General features: G+C 43.1%; 1 protein-coding gene and 1 pseudogene across 5 annotated transcripts in view; both read right to left on the reverse strand.

Annotated features, from left to right (window-relative positions):
• CANX (calnexin) overlaps positions 1-17,567 on the reverse strand; it is a 46,296-nt gene extending 28,729 nt beyond the window's left edge. For 3 of the 5 annotated variants that reach the window (XR_014836320.1, XR_014836321.1, XM_021079153.2), the window contains exon 1: positions 7,915-8,094. The gene's annotated coding sequence lies outside the window, so the exon portion shown is untranslated. 5 annotated transcript variants of the gene reach the window in all.
• LOC146405558 (large ribosomal subunit protein uL30 pseudogene) lies at positions 9,124-11,926 on the reverse strand (annotated as a pseudogene).
• Positions 17,568-19,846: the final 2,279 nt, after the last annotated feature.

The raw sequence follows: 19,846 nt of genomic DNA on the forward strand, positions 1-19,846 counted from the left end.
CTGGAGAAATTTGAGTAAGGTCTGTAGACTGTTCCAGTGCAATTTTGTCCTGGTTTTGATATCTTACTATAGTTATCTATCTATGCTGCTATTAGGGGAAGCTGGGTAACAGGTACAAGAGACCTCTGTACTATTTTACAACTTCATGAAGGTCTATAATTATTTCAAAATTAAAAGTTTATTTACCAAAAAAAAAGTATCACTGGATCAGTATAGATGGTTCTTCAGTCTTGATCAAAGTTGTCTAGAAACTAGCTCTGGATCAACTGGGTCCTCTAAAGCATATAACTACAGAGGAAGACTCAGAAATATGAGCTTTTCCTCCCCTTCTTCCAGCTAATTAGTATTTTGGAGGTCTTTTGGGGGGGGGGGTCTTTTTAGGACCACACCTGTGGCATATGGAAGTTCTCCCGCTAAGAGTCAAATCAGAGCTATAGCTGCCAGCCTATGCTACAGCCACAGCAACACCAGATCAAAGCTGCATCTGTGACCTAAGCCACAGCTTGCGGCAACACCAGATCCTTAACCCACTGATCAAGGCCAGGGATTGAACCCATGCATCTTCATGGATACCAGTCAGATTCTTAATCTGCCAAGCCACAATAGCAACTCCTAATTAGTGTTTTGTTTTTAGTTATCAAATTATCAACCTATATCCAAATCAGAGAATACCCTCTGGAATCATATGGACAAATGCACACAAAGCCAAGAAAACAGGAACTAAATACATGCACATTTTTCATATACATTTATAAATAATATCAGTGATTTTTGACTTGCTTCCCAATTTTCCAAGGACAGAGCAAAAAGCCCAGTTCTTGATATCACAGTCAGAAAAATTCTTCAAGAGGACCTAACCTACTCACTTTTAATATTTCAGTCTACTCTTTAAAACAGTAAATATATCTTCAATTCTAGAGATGGAAGTTTCAGATTTTAAAACTGATGATTCAGAAAATTAATTCCTTATACACAAGACAGTAGAGTGTACATGGTGGTATAAACTGTCAAGTCAGAGAAAGGTGGGTTCAGACGCCTGATCCTCTCTGTGGCCTTGGTCAACTCATTAAACTTCCAGGAATCTTATTTCCCTATTTTATAGATGGGCGGTAATAATACTGCTGGCTCAAAGATTTGCTGTAAAAATACAGTCTGTCAGAGTCCAGCACTTCATAGGAGTATGCAAATGATTTGTTCTTTGATACACAATCAGAACCACAGCAAGCACATTTTCAATTCCCAGAAGAGGTCAAAAAGTATAACATGTCTCCTATATATTTCAACAAAGCTGACTGGTTTTACATAACAAGGAAAACTCGCTTTCCTCTAATTATTTAACTCTTCTGTGCAACAATATATGCAATTATAGCTTTTGGACATGAAAATATCTGTTTGTGATTTTTTTTCCCCTACTCTGCCACCAATTTTATGAATTCCCCTAAATTTAACTTATTTTTGGTTAACGATAATTGTTATCAGCATACAGTCTAACAAAAGTCCAAAGTATTTCACTATACATATTTAATCATGTATGAGACTTCAACTGAACACAAAACAGTCTAACAGAAACACATTCTCTACTAATTTTTTTTTTTTTGTCTTTTCAGGGCCACACCCACGACCTATGGAAGTTCCCAGGCTAGGGGTCAAATTGGAGCTGTAGCTGCTAGCCTAGGCCAGAGCCACAGCAATGCCAGATCCGAACCATGTCTGCAAGCTACACCACAGTTCTCGGCAACGCTGAATCCTTAACCCACTGAGCAAGGCCAGGGATAGAACCCACAACCTCATGCTTCCTAGCTGGATTCATTTCCGCTGCACCAAGAAGGGAACTCCCTAAATTTTAACAAATCCAAAACTGATTAAGATTAGCTCTGGGATAGGCAAAAACTAAAGAAATATTAAATTTGTCAGCTCTCAAAGGCAGAAGCTTTAAGCTCAAAAGGGGTCCATTCAGAAAAAAGATCTTTGGAGTTCCCACTGTGGGTTAAGAATCTGCCTACAGTGGCTAAGGTAACTGCAGAGGCACAGGTTGGATACCCCGCCCAGCACAGTAGGTTAAAGGATCCAGCGATGTTGCAGTTTTGACATTAGGTTGCAGCTGGGATTCAGATTCAGTCCCTGGCCTGGGAACCTCTATATGCTGTGGGCACCGCCATATAAAAAAAAAAAAAAAAAAGAAAGAAAGAAAAGAAAAAAGATCCTTAAAACAAATGAAGGCTCGAATTATTTTTAAGTTAAACTTTCATATTTTCCTTTCTTTTTTTGGCCCATTTGCATCATGTGGAAGTTCCTGAACCAGAGATCACACCCACGCCACAGCAGCGACCCAAGCTGCTGCAGTGATGATGCCAGATCCTTAACCCACCATGCCATAAGAGAACTCCTAAGCCTTTAAACTTTCAAGTTAATTCTATTTTTTCATCCATTTTCATAAAAGATATTGGTTTATGGTTTTCTTATGAAGTCTTTGTCTGGTTCTAGTATCTGGGTAATATCCGCCTCATAGAATCAGTTGAAGAGTATTCTTGCCTCCTCTATTTTTGGAAGATTTTGTGAAGGATTAGTGTGTTAATTACTAAGTTTTTGGTAGAGTTCACCAGTGAAACCATTTGGTTCTAGGTTTTCTTTGTGGGACTCTGTCTCTTAAAAGGTAGTTAGGGAGCGTCCATTGTGGCTCAGTGGGTTAAGAACCCAACTAGTATCCATGAGGATGTGAGTTTAATCCCTGGCCTCGCACAGCAGGTTAAGGATCGAGAATTGTCATAAACTGTGGCATGAGCTGCAGATGCAACTCTGATCTGGTGTTGCTGTGACTGTGGCACCGGCTGGCAGCTACAACTCTGTCAATCCCTAGCCTGGGAACTTCCATATGCCACAGGTGCAGCCCTAAAAAATAAAAAAAAAATTAATTTGGAAATTTTACATCTGATTCCTTTAATCCATGAGAAATTAGCAGGAAAAACAGAAGAAATCTCACAGAAGGGGTTATTTGCCTCTTAATCAGGCTGAGGAAATTCCTTTCTATTCCTAATTGGGAGCTTCTGTCATGAAAGGATGCTGCACTCTGTCAAACTGAGAGAATTACGTGGTTTTTGTCCTTTGTTAACATGGTATGTTACACTCTTTTCTTTTTCTTTTTTTGGTCTTTTTGCCTTTTCTAGGGCCGCTTCCTGCAGCATATGGAGGTTCCCAGGCTAGGGGTCTAATCAGAGCTGTAGCCGCAGGCCTACACCACAGCCATAGCAACACAGGATCCAAGCCGTGTCTGCAACCTACACCACTGATCACAGCAACGCCAAATCCTTAACCCACTGAGCAAGGCCAGGGATCGAACCCGCAACCTCATGGTTCCTCGTCGGATTTGTTAACCACTGAGCCACGATGGGAACTCCATGTTACACTCTTTATTGTATACTGAACCAACTTTGCATTCCTGGGATAAATCCCACTTGGTTGTGGTGTATATAATCCTTTATGTATGTTGCTGGATCCCACCTGCTAGCATTTTGCGGATTTTTGCATCTATTTTCATAAAGGACATAGTGGTCTATGGTTTACTTTTTCTTACTTTTTAGGACTGCACCCTGGGCATATGGACATTCCCAGGCTAGGGATGGAATTCGAACTGCAGCTGCTGGGCTATGCCACTGTCAGATCTGAGCTGCATCTTCCACATATGCCTCAGCTTGCAGCAACACCAAATCCTTAACACACGGAGTGAGGCCAGGGAACAAACCTGTATCCTCATGGATACCAGCTGGGCTCCTTGCTGCTGAGCCACAACAGGAACTCCAGGTCTCTCGTTTTCTCATGAAGTCTTTGGTTTTGGTATCAGGGTAATACTGGCCTCATAGAATGAGCTGAAGAGTGTTCTCCTTCTATTTTTTAGAAGAATTTATGAAGGATTAGTGTTAATTCTTCCCTAAGTATTTGGTAGAATTCACCAGTGCAACCATTTGGTTCTGGGCTTTTCTTTGTAGAACTCTTGTCTCTTAGAAAGAGGAATAGAAGAAATGACTTAGCTGGTATTCTTGGTGAAAAAAAAAATTGATTTAAAAAAAAAGGCATTGTGGAGTTCCCTTGTGGTGCAGTAGGTTAAGGATCCAGCACTGTCACTGCAGCAGCTCATCACTACTGTGGCATGGATTCCATCCCTGGGTGGAGAATATCCACATGCTATGAGTGCAGCAAAAATAAGGCATTATGTAATTTAAAAATGAGGTAATTTTTCTTTCACGTAGGATATCCATTCACCTGTTTATATACCATTATTAAACATCAAGTCTTACAGGTTTCAGGTTTCAGATACCTTATGTTGTCTAATTTAACCCTCAAAAGAACCCCAGGAGTTCTATCATACCCATGTGACACACAAGGAAACAAAGACTAAGAGAAGTTACATAAACTGTCCAAGGTCACAGTTAGACATGAGGTAGTATTTTTGATCGGGAACTCAGAAGTCACATTCCCTGATCGGCTACTTAACAACATGGTGTGTTAGTGAATTACTACTTCCAGGACCTCAGTTTCTAAAACTCTAAAATGAGAATAACATTATCTACTTTTTAGGATTATTAGATAAACAAAATTCATATTAAGTGTTTATGTTAGTAACTGGCTTATGGTATGTGCTCAACATTAGTAGTGAATTCTACTGTTACTAGCTAGGTATTGCCCAGTGACATTATTGAAGTTTGGGGTTTTTTTTTTTTTTTTTTTTTTTTTTTTTGGCCACACTTATGGCATGTGGAAGTTTCTGGGCCAAGGATCAAACTCTCGTCATGGCAGTGACAATGCCAAATCCTTAACCTGTTGCACCACAAGAGAACTCCAAGTTTTGATGGTTCTAAAAACCTGAGGAGCTCCTGTCATGGCCCAGTGGTTAATGAACCTGACTAGTATCCATGAGGATGTGAGTTCGATCCCTGGCTTTGCTCAGTGGGTTAAGGATCCAGTGTTGCCATGAGCTGTGGTGTAGGTCACAGACGTGGCTCAGACCTTGCCTTGCTGTGGCTCTGGCATAGGCTAGCGGCCACAGCTCAGGTTAGACCCCTAGCCTGGGAACCTCCATATGCCATGCATGTGGCCCTAAAAAGACAAAAAGCCCAAAAACCCACCAAAAAAATTAAAAAATAAAATTCTGAGTTTTAAGGCCAATAAGAAATTTGAAGTCTTAGATTGGAAAGGAACCATTTAAAAGGAATTTGATTCCAGTCACAGATAACCATTTTACGACTACTTTCTGTATCTGTATTATCTGATATTACTACATGTCCATAAAAGCACTTAAAGGGGGGAAAGTACATAAAATTCAAAGTGGTCTTTATTGTAAATGCCCATCTACTTGAAAATAGATATATACTGCCTAGTTTCCTAGTTTACTGTTTTGAAGTTTGCTTTTCACTGACAGGAACATTAAAATCTATTTTTCCATAGCGGTTTTTTCCTATAAAGTAAGAAGGTTTAAGAGGTGGCTACTCAAACGCTGCTGAAGATTCTAAATCCTCTAAAAAGCATAATTCTCCAAATAATTTTCACAGCTCATAGCTAAGATTAATTTAAATGTACATCTGTTTTAGGCAACAAAATATTCAACCTGTACCTTCCTGCAATTCTACAGTAAGTCTACAGGTTATAACTATGTTCAGGCACTTTTATTATTTTCTAGGAGTTGTTATGAGCTGCCAGCTCTTCTTTGCACAGTTCAGTTCATTATTCCATTCAAAGTAGTTTCACGGGAGTTCCCGTCGTGGCGCAGTGGTTAATGAATCCGACTAGGAACCATGAGGTTGCGGGTTCGGTCCCTGGCCTTGCTCAGTGGGTTAACGATCCGGCGTTGCCGTGAGCTGTGGTGTAGGTTGCAGACGCGGCTCAGATCCCGCGTTGCCCCGCATTGCTGTGGCTCTGGCGTAGGCCAGTGGCTACAGCTCTGATTAGACCCCTAGCCTGGGAACCTCCATATGCCGAGGGAGTGGCCCAAAGAAATAGCAAAAAGACAAAAAACAAAACAAAACAAAAAAAAACAAAGTAGTTTCATGTTCACCATCTTACTTGTCCCTCCTAAAAAGCCCCCTAATGGTAAGGTAGGTAGTCAGAGGATTCCTCACTCCAATTTTAAAGACATAGAAACCAACTTAGCTCATAAGCTAGTTACCATGCTGGGCCTGGAATTCAAGTCTCTTGAGTCTGCATTTATGCTTACCAACTGTCGCTTCGTTCCCTTAAGCTATCTCTCAGGGCAAAGTGAACTCTGTAACTGAAAGGATGCAATAGCAGGATTGCCAAAACTGCAGCAACAACTTCTGTCAAAACGTTTACTCTTTGGAAGATAATGTGTTAGCTGAAACTGTTAAGGAGAGATAGTCAAGTAGGAAGGGATGCTGACACCCATTATCGGATAGGTCAGAAAATCTGCGGTGCAACACATTTACTCCAATACACAGCTCACTGTAGCCACCTCATGATCCAGTTTCCTGGCTTGTTTGCTTGTGCACACAGACTGGTGCACAGGAGGACTCCCACACAGTGCTTTACCTCTGCTCTAACTACAGCAAATATACAACTCAGCAGTGACCCTTCAACAGTACTGAAAAAAGAGTGAGGTACACAACAGTCTTGAAGATCAACGGAGTTCCCCTCTTAAAACAAAACAAAACAGAACGAAAACCTCCCCACACCATTCTACCCATTAAGAAATTAAGTAAAAGGTTCTATTTCTTAAATTAGAGGTAAAGAGACCTAACTGTGGTTCACCTTTCTCCTCCCAAGCTTTTAATTAATATCCAGCTCAGTTTAACTTCCCTCAATCAGCAGTCAAACCACTAGGTCCAGTTTCTTCCTCCTATTTCCATAAATGTGACTTCAGGTCCTGGAAAATAGGACTTAGCTAATTAGGATGTTAGTGTAGTGGATCAACAGCATTCAGACCATAATAATTTACTGCAGTCATTTATCAAGCAGTTAAAAATGTACATCTAACTTTCCTGCTCTTTCTTACACACGTCTTAATGGTAACAACAACTCTATCAGGTATTACACCCATTATCTGAAAAGAAGTGAACTGCCCAGGTTCACATAGCAACAAATGGCTGATGAAGGACCTGAACAAGGGCCTTAGTCTTAACCACTACACACAAACTGCCTAGCTTTCAACTGTAATTCCAACGTGATCATAAAACTAATCGCATGACCTTGGGCCGATCATTTCTGAGCTCTGGGTCTCAGTTTCCTTCACTATAAAACGACCTGCCCACGGAGAGCTTTTGGGTGCTTTCCTGCTTTTAAAAGCCCACTGAATTTACGACGAGATTACTTACTCCCCCAATCTCCAAATAGATGTAAATGTTAGGACTTAAGTTTTTTAACCAGTGCGTGTTCTAGCACATTCTCCATACTCTTCAGGCTGCTACAGTCCAGTCTTCACTTTGCGGTTTTAATTTTCAAATTTTGGATCTGTAATGCTAATTCTAAATATCCTCTCTCTGTCCTATTATCACCTTTCCCCACTACTAAGAGTACCAACAAGGCCCGATCCTATTCCAGACCTTTACCCGGTTACTCTACCCCACCTCACAGCTTCCCAGGCAGTCAGCAATAGGTATAAGAAAGCCCTAGAAGCAGAACCATGAAGAGAAGTTAGCTTTCCCAGAGGTCAAGAAAAGCTCTAGGACACCTGCCACGCCTCCCAACCCCGGCGGCGCGGCCTGGGCCTGGCTCCGCAACTCAAGCGGCCCAGGTTCAGGCCTAACCCATCCCGGCTGGCGGGTCCACCAGGGCCTGAGCCCTCGAAACTCAGCCGGACCCCTCAGCCCCGGCCACGCCCGGCTTCTCGAGACCTCCGCCGCCAGGCCGCGCACCCAGGCCCCCGAGGGTCCTCACAGGCCCGAAGACACGGGCAGGCCCCTGTCTCACCTCAAGCCTCAGGAGGACCGCCGGTGGTGCCCGCGCCTCCTCCCGCCCGCACACTTGGCCCCACGCTGCAGTGGAGACAGCGGCTGAGGGAGCCTGACCGTCACGTGCCGCAGAACCAAGAGGCCTGGACTCCTGCAGCCGCCGCGCGAGCGAGCCCCACCGCACGAAGCCCGGCCCTGCGTCCGCCCCTGTCTCCTCAGTAGCTACCACCAGTGCCAAGTCCCGCCCTCTCGCGCAAGATCCTGAATTCAATTGGTTATTGTGGCCATCGCTCTATGCACCTTCCCATACGCCCCCTAGGGCTATTCTTCGTGGAGTGTGGGGATTGGTTAGGAGTGAGGCAGGAAGTGGCTGTTGGTTGGGCAGTATGAAAGGAGGCGGTGTACGGCGGCATCGGGACCGGCGGGGGCGCGCGCGCGCGCGCGTCGTGGGGCGGGACTGGCCAGGCAGGCGTTCCCGCGCTGGTTGTTCTGGTGCCTTAGTGGGCGCGCTGCCCGGCACTGCATCCTAATTTCTATGGTTTCGACCGTTCAGGTGCCTGGACCCGGGCCTCGGGGTCTGGCATCTCATTCCCTTCGATGAGAGAGCAAATGGAAGCTGGCAGGATGGGTGGGAGGTCCATTGAGCCATCGGGAAGGACCTGGTTTCCAGTGCAGCGAGTGCGCAGATATGACGGAATCAGTCACGGCTCCCTTGGCCTGTCCTGGAGTCGCTGTACACCAGGCGCCACCGTTCCTGCAGAGTCATTGCTCTGGGCCCAGCAGTCTGAGGCCGCCTTATCACCCAACGTCAAAATATAGCCCAGAATACTATAATCCAGCGTTACTTCAACTTTCAATTTGTGATGTTTCCAAAAGCAAGATAAGACAAAAAGGGCACAATCACACTTAACAGCAGTGAGTGAGAAAAAGATGGTGCAATGGAAAATTTTCAAACACACCACAGATTTTGTAACTAACTTTTAGCACATCTTCAGTTTTCTGGGCCTGAGACAGAGCAGGACTGTAGATCCTACTAAGGATCTTGTTAGAGATTTTTTTTCCGTTAAAGCACAATGTTCTTAAAAGGAAGCTGAGGCCAAATCTCTGAAGAATGAATTTTGTGTTTGTTTTTTTCACAATTTGAAGTCACTTTATTTACTGACCCAGATTACAAAAATAATCACATAGACAACTCAGTTCATCCATTTAATAAGCCTGTTAGATCTATTTATCTGGGCCCTTCAGGAGAAGATAGTTTGAAGGGCCACAGGATGTTGTTTGCTTCTTTGAAGCATTTTCCAACAGTACGGATTTCATGAATAAGATCCTCCAGGAGTTACTATTGTGGCTTAGTGAATTAAGAACCTAACATAGTGTCTGTGAGGATGCGGATTCAATCCCTGGCCTTGCTCAGTGGGTTAAGGATCCATCCTAAGCTTAGGCGTAGGTCACAAATGTGGCTGCAATCCCATGGGTTTTTTTGTTGTTGTTGTTTTTGTTTTTTTCATTTTTCTTATTACTCAAATGAATTTATCACATCTGCAATCCCATGTTGCTGTGGCGGTGGTGTAGGCCAGCAGCTGCAGCTCTGATTCAACCCCTAGCCTGGGAACTTCCATATGCCACATATGTGGGCCTAAAAAAAACAAAAACAAAAAAAAAGGGGGAGGGAGGGGGAGAAAGAAAGAAAAGAGGGAAAAAAAAAAAAAAAAAAAAAGGTAAGATCCTGCATGATGGCTTATTTACCAAGAGATGGAGCAGTCCAAGTGTTATCTGTCAGGGCAGTTTCCTTCTTGTTGATTTGCCATAACCACGACTGGAGATTCATTTATCTTCTGGCTTGGAGATCCACTCATCTTCTGACTTCAGGTGTGGGTACCTTCCATGCAGTATGTGGTTCCATAATCCTCAAGTGTTAACTGAAGCTTCCTTGAGCTTAACAAGGGTGCAGTTGAAGATTTGGTGAAAACGAAGAACATGCAACACCTTTCAGATCTCTGGGCTCACACCATTGATATCTGTGATCCTGATGAGGAATGCCCATTTGGGTCCCTCAGGTACACCAAACTTGCCCACTTTTCTTGTTATCCTTGTCATCTGAATGTCAGTTCTATCTGCCTATATTCCCTATGACATGATTAGCTTTTTCATAGGTAAGCTTCTTCCTTGCCTTTCAAAACATCTTTTGGGCAAACTCAGGAACTTAATCCCAGGGTCTGTAAAATTCCTCCACTTTTTTTCTTAAGGATTTGCCTTTTTTTTTTTTTTTTCTTCTAAACTCACCATGGTTTCACCAGGAAGAAAACTTGATATCTTGGAGTTCACTGTGGCCCAGGGGAGTGAGAACCCGACATAGTGTCTGTGAGTATGTGGGTGCAATCCCTGGCCTCGCTCAGCGGATTTAGGATCCGGTGTTGCTGCAAGCTGCCGTGTAGTTTGCAGATGCTGCTTGGATCTGGTGCTGCTGTGGCTGTGGTGTAAGCTGGCAGCTGCAGCTCTGATTTGACCCCATCCCTAGAAACTTCCATATACCACAGGTACATCGTAAAAGGAAAAAGAAAAAAAAAAGACTTGCAATCTTTTCTTGATAATGCAAAAAAGGGTACTTGAGGTATTAGAATATTTTATAATTATAATCATTTTATAATTATTAGATGTAGAACATGTGGGAGATTGGGTTAAATGTATTTCGATCTTATGGTATAATCTGCAAGATGGTTTTCTTGCAGGTAGGTAGGTAGAATAGCCATGTGAAGTGCTTGTGTTTAAAAATATACACAAGAAGTTGCCTAGTGGCTCAGTAGCTTAAGGATCTGGCATTGTCACTGCTGTGGCTTGGGTTTGATCCCTGGCCTGGGAAATTCCACATGCCACTGGAGTGGCCAAAATATACATATATGTACACACACACACACACACACACACACAATGATGTGCACTGCAGCATTGTTTGTGGTACACAAATCCTAGAAACTACCAAACCATCATAGAGGACTAGTTAAATATAGGTCATCTGTATAATGATTCTGCCCCATTGGAAGGCATTGGCAAACACATATGTGTATAGATATGACTGCCAAGATTTAATGTTATGTGAAAAAGCACTAAGAAAAGTATGTTTCCTTTCATGTTGCAAAGGGAGATATATTATCATAAGCACAGACAAAAACCATCCTGGAAAGACGAACAAGAAACTGCTAAGAGTGGTCAAAGAGGCTAAAGAGGTGGCTAAGACTCTGGAAGTGAAAAGGAGACTTTTTTTTTTTTTTTTTGTCTTTTTGCTATTTCTTGGGCCGCTCCCGCGGCATATGGAGGTTCCCAGGCTAGGGGTCTAATCGGAGCTGTAGCCACCAGCCTATGCCAGAGCCACAGCAACACAGGATCCGAGCCGCGTCTGCAACCTACACCACAGCTCACGGCAACGCGGATCCTTAACCCATTGAGCAAGGGCAGGGACCGAACCTGCAACCTCATGGTTCCTAGTCGGATTCATTAACCACTGTGCCACGACGGGAACTCCAAAAGGAGACTTTTTTTATAAAGTTTATATATTATTTTTGCAATAAGGAATCAAATTTTTGCTTTTTTGCTTAGTTTTTCAAAAAAATAGACTATATATTAAATACTCATCAGAGGAGTTCCCACTATGATGCAGCAGGATCAGAGGATTTTGGAACACTGGTACACAAGTTTAATCCCTGGCCCAACACAGCGGGTTAAGGATCCAGTGTTGCCGCAGCAAATCATAACTCGGCTCAGATCTGATCCCTGGCCCAGGAGCTCCATATGCTTGTTGGTGGCCAAAAAGGAAAAAAAAAATTCATCATAAGAAAAAATTCTTGAGCAATTTGTCCTTTCTATCCAGCTTCTGCTTATAGCTTAACTTGCTCCTCCACCCTGCCTGTAAAACAGCCCTTATCCTGGCTCATCCTTACCCTCTTTGCTTGAAGGAGGAAGTAGGCACACAGCCAGAAGGAGCACCCTACATTCCCATCTGGTCCTTTCTTACCGGTTAGACCAGTAATGGTCATTTCTCTACACCCACACTAATCTGGCCCTGTTAAATTGATAGGGGAAAAACGGAAAGTAATTACGTTCATTCAAGGTGGGCTTTTTGGGGTTTTGTTTTGTTTTTGTCTTTTTATGGCTGCACCTGCAGCATAAGGAAGTTCCCAGGCTAGGGGTCGAATCAGAGCTGCAGCTGCTGGCCTATGCCACAGACACAGGAACACCATGTCCAAGCCTCATCTTGGACCTGCACCACGATGCTAGGCAATGCTGAATCCTTAACCCACTGGGTGAGGCCAGAGATTGAACCCACATCCTCATGGATACTAGTCGGGTTTGTAACCCACTGAACCACAATAGGAACTCCCCAGGTTTCTTTTTTTTCTTTTTTTTTTTTTTTTGTCTTTTTTTCTTTTCTAGGGCTGCTTCCCATGGTATATGGAGGTTCTCAGGCTTGGGGTCTAATCGGAGCTATAGCCACTGGCCAACGCCATAGCCACAGCCACAGCCACACCAGAGCCAAGCTGCGTCTGCGACCTACACCACAGCTCATGGCACGCCGGATCCTTAACCCACTGAGCAAGGCCAGGCATCGAACCCGCAACCTCATGGTTCCTAGTCGGATTTGTTAACCACTGTGCCATGATAGGAACTCCCCCAAGTTTCTTTTTATTATGATGAAATTAAACATTTTTCACGTTCATCAATCATATATATTTCTTCCTTTGTGAATTGTCTATTTTTCTATAGCAGGTTTTGTCTATAACAGTTTTCTTATCCTCGATTTGTAAGAAAACTTTATGCATTAGGATATCAGTTTATCTATTACAATTATTTCCCCCAGTTTAAAAGCTTTTAATTTGGGGCTCTTTTTGGTTCTATGGAACAGAAATATTCTGAAACAAACTCAAGGAAAGTACATCGGAATGCCAAAGAACCCAGGGGAAAGGAAAAGAAGTCCTGCCTGACCTTATGCCACTGGGAGCTAGGAATGGGCATAGAGACTGTGCCTTTCAGAGTCACCTGGTGCCCAAACCTCTGCTCCATTCTCCTCCCTCCCTCTTTAGAGGTTTCACCTCAGTACCATTTTACAAGGTTAACATGCCTGCAACTCTACTTTACATGCCGGTGCCTCAACTCAAGGGCCATTTGGAGTCCTCTATGGTCTTAGGATCAGTACATCGCCAAATTCTCCTTCAGTTGTGACATCTCCTCCCAACTGTCCCAGCACACTAGACAATTTTTCCATTCTATCTTTTGGTTGAGATCGCCCACAGAGAGACCTGTCTTCCTGCTCTACTTTAGTCTACTCTCTAGGACTTGTGGATGAAGAATGTTGCCAGCTGTATCAGTAAACAAAGGATGTTGAGGCCATCAAGCCATCAGCCTCTGCAGCTTTCCCACTCTGCACCCTGAGGGGATGTAGGATAGAGAAAAACAGGATGCTAGAGTCCCTAGGTGGGTTAAGGATCCAGCTTTGTCACTGCTGTGGCTTGGGTTGTTGATGTGGCATGGGTTCGATCCCTGGCCTGGGAACTTTTGCATGCCATGGGTGTGGCCAAGAAACAAAACAAAACAGAACAAAACAAGATGCCCTAATTAAGGTGCATATCAAGGAATAATTTCAGTGAGCCCAGGCACGTGCATCTTCCCATACATAGAGAAGGGTTAAATTCATTAACTTGAGATGTTTCATTTTTCTTAATAGTAATCTTTTGATGTTCCAACTACCTGATTTTCATTTCAAAAACCCCTATGTATCTTGACTCCTCCCTGCCTCTTTGGAGCAGTCCCTCAGAGCTGACAGGCTGTCTCCCAGGCTTAAGTCTTTAGTAAGTCCACCAAATAAAACATAATTCTCAGCTTTTATGTTGTGCAATTTTTTTTTTTCAATCATCATACTTTTCTTCAGCCACTGTCACTGGACCTCCTTCTCCTGGATTCAGAGCTCCTGTTTCCTCAATCCCTACAACCCACATTCAAAAAATTCAACTTCAGGAGTTCCTGTCATGGTGCAGTGGTTAACAAATCCCTCTAGGAACCATAAGGTTGTGGGTTTGATCGCTGCCCTTGCTCAGTGGATTAAGGATCCGGCATTGCCGTGAGCTGTGGTGTAGGTCACAGACGCGGCTCAGATCCCGAGTTGCTATGGCTCCGGTGTTGGCCAACGGCTACAGCTCTGATTCGACCCCGAGCCTGGGAACCTCCATGTGCCGCAGGAAGCGGCCCTAGAAAAAGTCAAAAAGGGAGTTCCCGTCGTGGCGCAGTGGTTAACGAATCCGACTAGGAACCATGAGGTTGCGGGTTCAATCCCTGCCCTTGCTCAGTGGGTTAATGATCCGGCGTTGCCGTGAGCTGTGGTGTAGGTTGCAGATGCGGCTCGGATCCCGCGTTGCTGTGGCTCTGGTGTAGGCCGGTGGCTACAGCTCAGATTCAACCCCTAGCCTGGGAACCTCCATATGCCGCGGGAGCGGCCCAAGAAATAGCAACAACAAAAGACAAAAGAAAAAGTCAAAAAGACAAAAATAAAATAAAATAAAAATTAAAAATTCAACTTCATTGTTCTATGATTTTGGTAATATATAGCACATACCACGTCACCACTACATAACAAAGATACAGAACACTTACGTTATCTTTTTTCTTTTTTTTCTTTCTTGCCTAGCTCATGGCATATGGAAGTTCCCAGGCTAGGGATCAAACCTGTGCCACAGCAGCGACCCAAGCCTCTGCAGTGACAATGCTGGATCCTTCAACCTACTGAGCTACAAGAGAATTCCTTCATTACCTCTTAAGTTTTGACGGCAGTTCTTTCTTTTCTTCTGACACCAAAAAAATGTGTTGCCTTCTGACACCACTCCATTCAGTTATGACACTAACTACCTAGTTAGACTCAGACACTGCAAGTTTAAGGGTCAAGACTGCCACCACATCAGAGGTCAGCTGCAAATGACATGCCCAGGCTACCTACATGTCTGCTTAGACAGCTACACCTTCAGGGGTTCTCATGACCCTCCTTTGGTTTCAGTAATTCACTAGAATAACTCACAGAACTCAGGAAAGTGCTTTACTTGCTATTACAGGTTTATTTAAAAAGCTGCAACTCAGGAAGAGCAAAATGAAAAAATGCACAGGGCAAGGTGAACATACCTCTGTGTGCATGCGTGCATGCGTGTGTGTGTGTGTGTGTGTGTGTGTGTGTGTGTGTGTGTAGGCACGCATAGAGCCTCTATGCCCTCTCTGGGTGTGCCAACCTCCCAGCACCTAGATGTGCTGACCAAGCAGTAATCTCTCTGAGCACCATAATTTAGGGGTTTTTATGAAGCTTCCATTAATAGGCATGATTGATAAATCATTGACTATTGGTGATTGCATTCAATCTCTAGCCCCCTTCCCTCCCTAGAGGTCAGGAAGTGGAGCTGAAAGTCCACTCTAATCACTTGGTTTGGTTCCTAAAGCAACCAGCCCCTCTCCTGAAGTGTTAAGGGGGCTCAGCAATAATCACCTGATTAGAATAAACTCAGATGTTGGTGGAAGAAGCTAATTATGAATAACAAAATACACTCATCACTCAAGAAATGCCCAGGGTTTTAGAAGCTCTGTGCCAGGAACCCTCAATGAAGACCACAGGTATTTTTATTATTCCACAGTTCCCTCATATCCATTCCCATTCTGTCCCCACCACCAGGCAAAAAAATGTTCTGCTTTGTATTACTATAGAATAGACTGGTCTTTTCTAGAGCTTCATATAAATGGAATTATATAGTATATAGTGTTTTGTATCTGGCTTCTTTTACTCAACATACTGTTTTGATGAGTTCCCATCGTGGTTCAGTGGAAACAAATCTGACTAGCATCCATGAGGATGCAGGTTCGATCCCTGGCCTTGTTCAGTGGGTTAAGGATCTGGCGTTGCCAAATGCTGTGGTGTAGGTCGCAGACATAGCTCGGATCCCGAGTTGCTATGGCTGTGGCATAGGCCAGCAGCTACAGCTCTGATTTGACCCCTAGCCTGGGAACCTCCATATGCTGCTAGTATGACCTTAAAGAAACAAACAAACAAATAAAAACAAACAAACAAAGCATATTGTTTTGAGATCCTCATCTATGTTGTAACATTTAGCAGTAATTTGTTGCTTTTAATTGTTTAGTAGTATTCTACTGTACAAGTATGCCACAGTTTGTTTATGCATTAGCCAGGTAATTGACACCTGGGCTGTTCCCAATTTTTTGCTATATAATATGAAACTGCTGTGGATATGTTGTACCACTCTTCGCAGAAACACATATTTAATTTTTCCCTTAAAACCTGACACCTTCACTTTTTCTTGGTTAATTGCCTCAATGGATAGTTGCATCCATCCTGAGAAAGACTATGTAGTAATTTTTTTTTTTTGAGATCTTGCAATCTACAAGTGTCTTTATTCTATCCTCACATAGTTTTTTTAAACTTTATTGAAATATAATTTATATACCATAAAATTTGCCCACTGCCAGTAAATGATTCATTGATTTTTTTATTAAATTTATAGAATTGTACACCATTACCACAATCCAATTTTAGAATAATTCCACCACCAAAAGTTCCTTTGTGCCCATTTGTAGTCAATCCCCAGCCAAACCAAGGCAACCATGTAACTGCTTTCTCCTATTGATTTCTCTTTTCTGGCTATTTCATGCAAATGGAATCATACAATGTGCAGTCTTTTGTATCTGACTAAGGTACATAGGTACATCACCTAAGGATAATGGTTTTGTACTTCACATTACAGCATGTATCAAGAATTGATTCCTTTTTTTTTTTTTTTTTTTTTTTTGTCTTTTTGCCTTTTCTAGGCCACACCTGAGGCACATGGATGTTCCCAGGCTCAGGGTCTAATCGGAGCTTTCGAGAGAGCCACAGCAACTCGGGATCCGAGCCTCGTCTACGACCTACACCACAGCTCACGGCAACACCGGATCCTTAACCCACTGAGCAAGGCCAGGGATGGAACCCGCAACCTCATGGTTCCTAGTCGGATTCCATTAACCACTGCGTCATGACGGGAACCACAAGAACTGATTCCTTTTTATTGTTGAATAGTATTCCACTGAATAGATAGACTTTTTATTTATCCATTGAACAGTCTACAGACATTTAGATTACTTCCAGCTTTTGGCCATAAACATAATGCTGCCATGAACATTTGCTTTTGTTTTTGGCCAGGCTTGTGGCATCCAGAAGTTCCTGGGCCAAGGATCAAACATGTGCCACAATAGCAACCTTAGCCATAGCAGCGACAACACTGGCTCCTTAACTCCCAGGGAACTCCTTAAAGTCTTTATGAACATGTTTCCATTTCTGTTGGATAGTAATAGGAAAAGAATTGCTGAATTGTATCCTAAGTTTATGTTTAACTGTTTAAGAAACTGCCAAATTGTTTTCCAAATTGGCTGCTCATTTTACATTTCCATGTGGGAGGGTTTCAGTTTCTCCAGATTATTGCCAGCACTTGCTATACCTTTTTTTTTTTTTTTTTTTTTGGCCACACCCGTGACACGCAGAAGTTCCCAGGCCAGATATCAAACCCAAGCCATAGTAGTAATAAGGGCCGCTGCTGTGACAACACCAGGTCCTTAACCTACTCTGCCACAAGAGAACTCTCCCAATATTTATTTTTATTTTTAAAAATTTTTAAATTTTTAATTATTATTATTATTTGTCTTTTTAGGGTTGCACCCAAGGCATATGGAAGTTCCCAGGCTAGGGGTCAAATCAGAGCTGCAACTGCTGGCCTGCACCACAGCCACAGCAACGTCAGATCTGAGCCATGTCTGCGACACACACCACAGCTCACGGCAACATTGGATCCTTAACCCACTGAGTGAGGCCAGAGATTGAAGCCGCGTCCTCATGGATACAGGTTGAGTTTGTTACCCGACTTGTAAGAGGAGTCACAACGGGAACTCCACCAAATAACTTTTTGGTTAGAGCCATTTTAATGGGTCTCTTTTTGTGTGTTTCAAATTCAGTGAGGCCCCTCTGTCAGAGAAGCTGTTGTTTTGTGCAGTTCTCAGCTACCTTGCTGAGCAAGGGGGGCGGGGGTGGGGGGTGGGAATGTAAGCCGCCCCAGGCAAGAATACCACAGGCTCTCACTGTTCTAACCAGAGTTCAGAAATTTTTCATGCATAAATGCTTCTCAATTACTTTTGGTCAATTTCCAGAGCTGAAAAAAACTGAAAAAGTTTTTTCTAGTTTCATAATTGTTTCCTGGGGAGACAATTTGCTGATCTCCTCATGCCACCAGACTACTTTTAGTTGAAGATTTTTTTCTCTATATATATTTTCTGTTTCCTCTAAGTTGTTTTCTGTTTGCTCGCCTTGGCCTCTGTGTTTTACAGTGTGAGGTTTTTTTGGATTTCAAGTTTGTTTGGGGTTTTTTTTGCCTTGTCTGTGCATTGGTATCACCTGGAAAGTTTTAAAAATCCTGGGATCCAAGCTGTACCCCCAGAACATTACATCAGAATCTCTGGGGGAGGGCCCAGCCATTTGAGAATCAAAACAACTTAATGAGTACCACCCTGGTGGCCAAGTAGGTTAAAGATGCAGCATTGTTGCTGCTGTGACTTGGGTCACTGCCTTCACCCAGGTTCAATTGCTGGCCCAGGAACTTCTGCATGCTGTGGGAGTGGCCAAAAAAAAAAAAAAATTAAACGATAAACCACCGAAGAAAGATAACTGTCAACAAATTTTTAAAAGGAAAAGTAAAATAGAAATAAGTCTGCACTTAGAAAAAGTTTACACTCCTATGTATCTTGTTTACTGTCACACTACTTCCACATTCACAACATTTCCTACACCAGATGTGTGGGAGTTTTCCCCATGCCAAGCTGGATGTCCTACAATTTAACTCAATTCTGACACCATCTACCTGAAGATTAAGGGCGCAATTCAGTTAAGATGGACCCCACCTCAAATGCTCATCTCAAGTAGTGTATATCTAAGTTACCCACAATTTCTGTCTGACTTGGCTATAAATCAGAAGTTCCTATGTCCTCCTTCCCCTTGATGCTTACAGAATTCAAGAAAACACTTACATGTATCAGCTTATTAAAAGATATTATAAAAGATACTGATAAAGAGCCAGATGAAGAGATATACAGGGTGAGGTCTGGAAGGGTTCAAGCAGGATCTGTCTCCATGCAGTTGGTGCATCGTCACCCACCCAGTACATGGATGGGTTCACTAACCTGGAGACTCTCTGAACCCCGTGCTTTGGGGACTTTTATAGAAGCATGATCAATCATTAATTCCATTTCCAGCCTTTCCTCGTGTCTGTAGAATGGGGGAAGGGGGACTGAAACTTCCAAGCATCCAGTGATGGCTTGGTCTTTCTGGTAAAGAGCCCCCATCCAGAGGCCTTCCATGAGTCATTTAATTAGACTGAAACACACTGCCATCACTCAGGAAATTCTAAGGGATTTAGAAACTGTCAGAAACAGGGGTCAAAGACCAAATATTAGAACAAAACACGTGTGTAGTGCTCTTAACACTCAAGAAATTATAAGGTTTTAAGAACTCTGTGCCAGGAACTGGGGGCAGAGATGAATACATTTTTCTTCTATTATCTCACAATACCAGTGGAGGAGAAGGAAGGTCTCTTGCTTACCGTAGAAAGCTGAGGGCTGACCGACAGTTTCAGTTGCGTACAAGTGTTAGTGAAGCATAATTTGGAACCATAAAGGTAAAGATTGGGTCAAGGAAGAATCACCAATGGATGCTAACTTTAGGGGGAATTTTGAGGAACAGGACTTTTTTTTTTTTTTTTTTTGTCTTTTTGCCACATATGGAGGTTCCCAGGCTAGGGGTCAAATCAGAGCTACAGCTGCCAGCTTACACCAGAGCCACAGCAACTCGGGATCTGAGCCGCGTCTGTGACCCACACCACAGCTCATGGCAACGC

Source organism: Sus scrofa, chromosome 2, assembly GCF_054392235.1.
Source record: "Sus scrofa isolate SSC_HxYL_T2T_F1_AM1 chromosome 2, Sscrofa_HxYL_maternal_Yorkshire_Landrace_v2.0, whole genome shotgun sequence".
Taxonomy (NCBI): Eukaryota; Metazoa; Chordata; class Mammalia; order Artiodactyla; family Suidae; genus Sus; species Sus scrofa.